At 37.6% G+C, this 8,359-nt stretch overlaps 1 non-coding gene across 1 annotated transcript; it reads right to left on the bottom strand.

Moving 5' to 3' along the window:
• Nucleotides 1-1,358: 1,358 nt before the first annotated feature.
• LOC121225766 (small nucleolar RNA R71) lies at nucleotides 1,359-1,465 on the bottom strand. Its single transcript, XR_005923646.1, has one exon. It is a non-coding gene; the product is annotated as a small nucleolar RNA R71 (small nucleolar RNA).
• Between the last annotated feature and the right edge of the window lie 6,894 nt (nucleotides 1,466-8,359).

The raw sequence follows: 8,359 nt of genomic DNA, 5'->3' as shown, positions 1-8,359 counted from the left end.
ATTCTTAATTATGAGTTTTAATTCCTGCTTTAATATTTCAGGATATTAATCCAGGTATTTGATGTGCTTATTCAGTGGAGCAAAAGTCCCTGTTTAAGAGTAGATCATTCATAATTAAGCGGAGTTGAATGCAATCCTAGAGATAGGACGACATAAATCTGTCGGATTAGAGTCAAATCTAATAAGGGAGTCCATAGATCGAGTTAATGTGACAATAGGGGTTTTAATTAGAAAGAGATTTCAATTAATCAACCTAGAGTCACGTGTTCTTAGTCTCGAGAGAGATATTAACATAAATTAGGGATTTTTACGGAATAATTCAAGTGAATACATTGTCTAAGTCAAAGGTAATAAGTAAAGTCTAGGTGGATTCTTTCTTGGGTATTGTCTTCTCAATTGGTTTTTCTAAAGCATTTTCCAACTTTCGCCTCTATCGTGATCTTAGATAAATTAGAAAATTAGTTTAGTTTAAAAACACCCTTAAATTCTTAGGCTAGATAATAAAAAGAGAGTAACTACTAGTACTTTTAGTCCTCGTGGATACGATCTTCCGGTCTCACCATAACTATACTACTGTTCGATAAATGCGCTTGCCTTAAGTCAAATTATTCGTTAGTTTCACGACCATCAAGTTTTTGGTTCCGGGGACTAAGATATTAGGAACGCTTAATTTTTATTATTTTAGCCATTTGTTTTATTGCAATTTAATTTTTATTTTAATTTTGTTTATATCACTAAATTTTCTTTTATTTACTTCTGGCAGGTTTTTATAGTTTATGACTAGAAGAAACCCGTCAGGACCCCAACTTTTTTATAGTGAGATCGAAAGCACAGCTTGCAGAAACCGAAGAGAAATAAGGCGAAGCCTATGATACATAGAGGAAGGGCAAGAGAATGATATTCAACCCACAACCGAGGAGATGACTGATAATCATAATAATCCGCTACCTCCTGTGGCTATTGCAAACCCAGTAAATCAGGATCCTACTCCTCGTACTATGTATGATTATGCTAAACCTAGCTTAACAGGAGCTGAATTGAGTATAGTTATACCTGCTATTGCTGCAAATAATTTTGAACTGAAACCTAACACGATTCAAATGATACAACAGTTTATTTAGTTTGATGGTTTACAGGACAAGGATCCAAACATTCATTTAGCAAACTTTCTAGAATTCTGCGACACCTCTAAGATCAATGGCGTTTCTGACGATGCCATTCGCCTTCGGTTATTTCCCTTTTCATTGAGGAATAAGTCTAAACAGTGGTTGAACTCGTTACCACGAGGATCAATCACCACTTAGGAACAAATGACCTAAAAGTTTCTGCTTAAATATTTCCCGCCGGCTAAAATAGCTAAACTAAGGAATGATATTTCTTCTTTTGTGCAGATGGATTTAGAAACACTCTATGATGCGTGGGAGAGATACAAGGATCTATTGAGAAGGTGCCGTTACCATGGGCTACCACTTTGGCTACAGGTTCAAACTTTTTACAATGGACTGAATCATTCGACTAGACAGATGATTGACGCAGCTGCTGGTGGGACTATTAATAATAAGACACCTGAAGAGGCCTATGAATTTATAGAAGAGATGTCATTGAATAATTATCAGCGGCAAGTCATGAGGATAAAGCCGACGAAAGCGGCCGGCGTTTTTAACGCCGATTTGGTTACTATGCTCTCGAATCTGGTAGAAATTTTGAATGAAAAAATTGATGGTTTACTTGGTTCTTCACAGGTTCATCTAGTAATGCAGTGCGATGCAAGTGGAGGTGGAACGAGAAATTCAGAATATCCACTCTATGGCCACAACATGGAGAACGAACAAATGAATTATATGGGTAATAATCCTCGACCTCAAAATAATCCTTATAGTAATACTTACAATGCAGGTTGGAGGAACCACCCAAATTTCTCATGAGGAGGCCAAGGGAATCAGAGACCACCACCCCCTCCAGGCTTCCAATAACAACCTTACCAGCAAGAGAAAAACTCGAACCTTGAGGAGATGATGACAAAATTTATTTCAGTAGCGGAAACTCGTTTTCAGAATAATGAAACTGCACTTAAAAATCAGCAAGCATAGATCCAAGGGCTCGAGAATCAAATTGGACAGCTGGCTAAGATAATTTCAGAGAGACCACCAGGAAGTCTATCTAGTAACACCGAACCCAATCCAAAAGAACATGTGAAAGCAGTTACACTAAGGAGTGGGAAAGTGTTAGCTGAATCTGAAAAGAAGCCACCACAAAAAGCTGACAGAATCGAAAGAGATGAGGGAAAACCCAAAAATACTGACATTCTAATGCCAAAGGAATACAAACCACCAATCCCATATCTAGCAAGGTTGAAGAAAGACCGCATGGATGCACAATTCGGTAAATTTCTTAAACTTTTTAAACAACTGCATATTAACTTACCTTTTGTTAAAACTATATCGCAGATGCCTACATATGCAAAATTTTTAAAGGAGCTTATAACAAATAAAAGGAAGTTTGAAGACTTATCTACAGTAGAACTTAACAAGGTGTGCTTGGCCATACCCTAAAATAAACTGCCAACTAAGCTGAAAGATCCAGGAAGTTTTACTATTCCCTGCTTAATTGGTAGTTTGAATGTTGATAAGGCACTAGCTAATTTAGGTGCTACTATTAATCTAATGCCATATTATATGTTTAAACAACTTGGTCTTGGGGAACCTAAACCCACTAGGATGAGTATTCAACTAGCTAATAGATCTGTTGAATATCCTAGGGGTATTATAGAGGACGTACTTGTAAAAGTAGATAAACTTATATTCCCTGTTAATTTCGTTGTGCTTGACAAAGATGAAGATGTTGAAGTGCCTTTAATCTTAAGTCGTCCATTTTTAGCCACTGCTAGGTCTGTTATTAATGTGGGTGATGGTAAACTTATGCTTAGAGTATGTGACAAAGAGATTATTTTTAAAATTTATGATGCCATGAGATTTTCTAGGGAACAGGATTACTCATGTTATTTCATTGACTTTATTGATCATGCTACTCAAGATTCTTTTCAGGAAATCGTACATAAGGACACGTTGGAGCTGTGTCTTGCTCAAAGAGAGGAGGTAGATGATGATGATTCTGAGATAGGAAAGATAAAAGCTGAACTAAATTCCAATAAGCCCTTCCAAGACAAGTGAAATTTGAGGGTATTAAGGTAAACGATGAACTTAAGCAAAAACCCTCTATTGAAGAACCTCCTAAACTGGAACTTAAATAATTTCCAAATCACTTGGAATGCACATTCCTTGGAAATAATTCTACATTACTAGTGATTATTGCATCTAACTTGCAACCCAAGGAGAAAGAGGAATTACTCCAAGTATTAAGAGAGCATAAAAGGGTCATAGCTTGGAAAATTTCTGACATTAAAGGGATCAGACCTTCTTTTTTCACCCACAAAATTTTAATGGAAGATGAATATAAGCCATGTGTGCAAGCTCAGAGAAGACTGAACCCCAACATGAAAGAAGTTGTTAAAACTGAGGTAATTAAACTCCTAGATGCTGGAATTATTTATCTTATTTCTGATAGTTCATGGGTAAGTCCAGTGCTGGTTGCTCCTAAGAAAGGAGGCATGACTGGCAAATGAGAAGAATGAATTAATCCCAACAAGGACAGTCATAGGTTGGAGAGTTTGCATTGACTATAGAAAGCTGAATGATGCCACGAGAAAATATCACTCTCCCCTGCCATTCATTGACCAAATGTTGGAAACATTATCAGAGCATATGTACTACTTTTTAGACGGACTCTCTGGTTATTTTCAAATCCCAATAGCTCCTGAAGATCAAGAAAAGACGACATTTACATGTCTATATGGTATGTTTGCTTATCGTAGAATGCCTTTTGGATTATGTAATGCTCCTGCTACTTTTCAGCGCTGCATGATGGCCATCATTGTTGAACTCGTAGAAGACATCATGGAGGTACTTATGGATGACTTCTCGGTATTCGGTAACTCTTTCCATCTTTTTCTTAAAAATTTAGAACGAGTTCTAATAAGATGTGAGGAAATGAACCTTGTACTTAATTGGGAAAAATCTTACTTTATGGTTCAATAAGGTATTGTTTTAGGACAAAATTTCTAGTAAAGGGATTGAAGTTGATAAATCCAAAATTGAAACCATTGAAAAACTATCTCCCCCTAGTTCGGTTAAGGCTATTAGAAGCTTTTTAGGACATGTTGGGTTTTATAGAAGATTTATTAAAGACTTTTCTAAAATATCTAAGCCTTTGACTAGGGATGTTTTGAAGCGTTTAATACTTTAAAGGATAATTTGGTTAATACTCCAATCATAATTGCACCTGATTGGAATTAACCTTTCAAACTAATGTGCGACGCAAGTGATTTTGCAGTAGGTGCAATTTTGGGACAGCGAAGAGATAAGCATTTTCAACCTATCTATTATATTAGCAAAATTTTGACAACCGCACAAGAAAACTACACCACCATAGAGAAAGAGTTGCTAGCTGTGGTTTTTGCATTTGATAAATTTAGGCCATATCTAATATTGTCTAGAGTTGTCGTTTATACTGACCATTCTGCTCTTCGCTACCTTTTAACTAAGATTGATGCAAAACCTCGACTCATTTGATGGATTCTATTGTTGTAGGAATTTGACTTGGAGATTCAAGATAAGAAAGGAGCTGAAAATCTCACGGCCGATCATCTTTTCAGGCTTGAAAATTCAAGTACCAAAGAGCTAGATAAAGTTGAAATAAATAATTCGTTCCCTGAAGAACAATTCTTTGCTATATCTGATTTCAAAGTACCTTGGTTTACCGACATTGCAAAAATTTTAGCCGCTAATGTTCTCCCAAAAGGGTTGACACATCAAAAAAAGAAGCGATTCTTTATTGATGTGAAAAACTACTTTTGGGAAAATCCTTTTCTTTTCCGAATATGTGCAGATCAAGTCATTAGGAGATGGGTTACAAGGTCAGAAGCATTTAAAATATTGGAGTATTGCTACTCAGGGCCGACTGGAGGACATTACAGTGGAAATAAGACCGCACATAAAACACTCGAATCAGGTTTTTATTGGCCTACACTATTCAAAAATGCCAACAGGTATGTTGCTTCCTGTGACAAATGCCAACGAACAGGTAATATCTCTAAACGTGACAAAATACCCCAAACGTACATACTCTCATAAAAAATATTTGATATATGGGGTATCGACTTTATGGGTCCATTCCATAATTCATTTAGGAATAAATACATCTTAGTAACCGTCGATTATATATCCAAATGGGTGGAAGCCCAAGCTTTACTTATAAATGATGCTCGAGTGGTAGTACGATTCCTTAAGAAACTCTTCTATCGATTTGGAACACCTAGAGCAATTATCAGTGATAGGGGTACTCATTTTTTTAACACCCATTTTGATAAGACCCTTAAGAAATACGGAGTTCACCACAGAACAGCTACCCCTTACCATCCTCAAACTAGTGGACAAGTCAAAGTAGCAAACCGAGAACTTAAACGTATCCTAGAAAAGACAATAGAATCAAACAGGAAGGATTGGGCGATGAAAGTAGATGATGCCTTATGGGCTTATAGAACTTCTTTTAAGACCCCTATAGGAACATCCCCTTACAGACTTGTTTATGGAAAAAGTTTTCATCTACCGCTTGAGTTAGAACACAAGGCATTCTGGGCTATAAAGTTTCTAAAACTTGATTTCAAACTTGCAGGTGAAAACAGGTTGATTTAGTTAAACGATTTAGATGAGTGGTGAACTAATGCATATGAGAATTCACGCTTATACAAAGAAACCACGAAATGCCGTCATGATGCTCGATTAAAGCAACACAAGCAATTTGAAGCTGGGGATCTTGTCTTACTATACAAATCAAGGCTCAAATTGTTTCCTAGGAAGCTAAAATCACGTTGGTCATGTTCATTCGTCGTCCAAACTGTTTTTCCTTATGGCACAGTAGAGGTAAGTCATCCAACTCACGGCACCTTCAAGGTAAATGGACATCGTCTTAAACTTTATAACAGCGAGGACTTTAAGGATAATAGAGAGGAGCTACGGCTCCACTAACCTGCCTAAATATATCACATGGTAAAGTTAAGGTTAGACTTTAAATAAGCGTTTCTTGGGAGGCAACCCAAGCACTAACCTCACTAAATAGGGTTTAATTTTTCTTAACTGTTTATAGTTTAACTGCAGGAAATTTTGACATCTAACAGGGGCGAACACAGCCTGGCTCACGGGCGTGGCTAAGGCCTTGTTGAAACAAGACTCATATTTTTTTTCAAAATAAAGGTACACGGGCTGCGACAAAGGAGCCACGGCTATGTGATACGGCCGTGTTAAGCCCACGGTTAAGAGACACGGGCGTGTCCCAGACCGTGGTAAAACTGCACCTTAATTTTTACAAAAATTTAGCAGAGACACGACCTACGATAAAATACCACTGTCGTACGAGGCAACCGTGAGAGCCGCACGGCCTAGAACACGGGCGTGCTTGCGACCGTGTAAGAACTTACCCAAACATAGACCAACAAATGAAGTCAGAATAGTACACGGGCATAGGCCATAGTGCTTCCATGCCGTGTATAATCCTGATTAAGTGACACAGGCGTGTTAGCCTGCCAATGGGCGTGGGAGAAACGAAGGGAGTACTACACGATTATGTGATGCAGCCCTATGGGCCACACGGCCCAGACCCACGAGCGTGTCTGAAGGCCGTGTGTGATACTGACTTAAAACATTACCATAAGCATGAACCATGAACACGGTCGTGTTGGATATAACATGGGCGTGGGAGAAGCGAACGAACGTGCACACGACCCTGTCGTCTAAGGGCTTGTGTACGAACCTGACTTCGAAATCACAAAAAAAATGGGTTGGTAACACTCTACGCAAGCGTGTGCAATGGCCATGTCGCCTGAAACGGGGCTTACACGACCGTGGCCCCTCTTTTAATCCCCCTAACATTAATTTCTTTTATTTCATTCACTAATCATCTTCTTCCCCAAACCAGCCACTCTTCTCTTGATCGCGTGATTCGTAACAAGTAATAAATATTTATAATAAAGATCAAACCTAGACTAACTATTATCACGACGAAAAGGCAAGCACACCTATCGAACAATAGTATAGTAATAGCAAGACCGGGATATCGTACCCAAGGGAACCAAAAGTACTAGTAATAACTATCTTTTTATTATCTAGCCTAAGAATAAAAGGGTTTATTTATTAAACTAATTATTTAAACTAATTAACTGATTTAATTAAAGCAACGAGAAAATTTGGAAAAAGACTTGAAGAAAAGCAATTGATAAAGACGACACCTGATAATACTCTAAAATGACGTGTTTTTATATACTAATCATGTGTTTATTTTGAGCTTGAGCCTACTAATTTGAGCTATTTATGTCTTTTTATCTTTTAGGGACTAAATTGGAGGTGAAAAGTAAATTCAAAGGAAAAAGCGTAAATTTGGAGATTAAATAGGCCAATATGCAACGTGGGACAAATATGGTGCCAAAAGTGCGAACATGGAAGGCACAAGGACTTAAAAGCAAATAGAAGAGATTTTATTTTGGAAGACTCTATTTTCTTTTATTCTATTAGGATAATTAATATTAAGATAATTATTAGGATTATTCAAATTTAGGATTTTATTTTAATTATCTTTGTTTATCTTTAATTAAATGTATTTATCTTTTTAGAATTTAAGTTCAATTAGACTATCCCCCTAGCACTATAAATAGGGGGTGAAGTGACTCTATTTGGAGGATCTTTTTCTGTAAACACTCTCCCCCAAAAGTCTTTTGCTCTTTCATATTTCTTTTCAATAAAATTTCTTTTTCCATATTTTATTTATTTTCTTTCCCACAATTATCATGAGCCACTAAAACCCTTCTAGCCAAAAGTTGTCAATATTTCCCCAAAAAAGGTTCTTGAGGCCTAGAATCCGTACTTAGCCTTCTCGCCAAGTATTCATCTTTTCTCCGCACTACGGGCTGACGCTTCCGTCCATGGCCCTTAAGAAGTAAGCTTTTCAGCATATGCAAAGGCGGCCGCTTTGTATGTTTTGGAAGGATTGCATAGTCGGTTCGTTAACTTACTGCGTCAGAGGTTGGCGAGCCAAAGAGACAAAATGGCGTGGGATTCGCCATTGAGAAGCATTGATCTAGCATAGATTACTGGCTAGAGTCAGGTTCCCTAAAAATCGTAAGTCTAATCTTTGGAGCTGGTGGTCGTAGGCGTCCTCTTCCACTATAACTGTCTTACTCGAGTCGAGAAGGATCATCCGAAAGCCAAGGATTGAGCCCAAGGCGGAATGAGACAACCGGAGGCTGGAACTT

The sequence above is a fragment of the Gossypium hirsutum genome, chromosome A03 (genome assembly GCF_007990345.1).
Source record: "Gossypium hirsutum isolate 1008001.06 chromosome A03, Gossypium_hirsutum_v2.1, whole genome shotgun sequence".
Taxonomy (NCBI): domain Eukaryota; kingdom Viridiplantae; phylum Streptophyta; class Magnoliopsida; order Malvales; family Malvaceae; genus Gossypium; species Gossypium hirsutum.
Note: the sequence above shows the minus strand (reverse complement) of the source record. Positions and strands in the feature narration are given on the sequence as shown.